Source organism: Cariama cristata, unplaced genomic scaffold (assembly GCF_000690535.1).
Source record: "Cariama cristata isolate BGI_N322 unplaced genomic scaffold, ASM69053v1 scaffold10093, whole genome shotgun sequence".
Taxonomy (NCBI): Eukaryota; Metazoa; Chordata; class Aves; order Cariamiformes; family Cariamidae; genus Cariama; species Cariama cristata.
The window spans coordinates 2,746-3,009 of NW_009606639.1; positions in this window are offsets into that span (position 1 = coordinate 2,746).

Below are 264 nucleotides of genomic sequence, written 5' to 3' on the forward strand. Positions count from 1 at the left end.
GAATTAAAAGTTTTGTATGAAAAGTACACTCAGCATTAGAGAATGGGTATGTGAAAATAATTTTCACTTTTCTAGTTTCTGGATTTTAGTCTAGAAACTTGGAAATGCTATACAGTTCTTATAACTATATTGCCCTTTGGTAAATTTTATTTTTCCAATCAATATTAAAAGATAATATTCTGTAACTGTGTACTTTAAAGAAAAAAAAAAAAGTAGTCTTACATGGAGTGTCCTGGTTTCAGCTAGGATAGAATTAATCTTCTG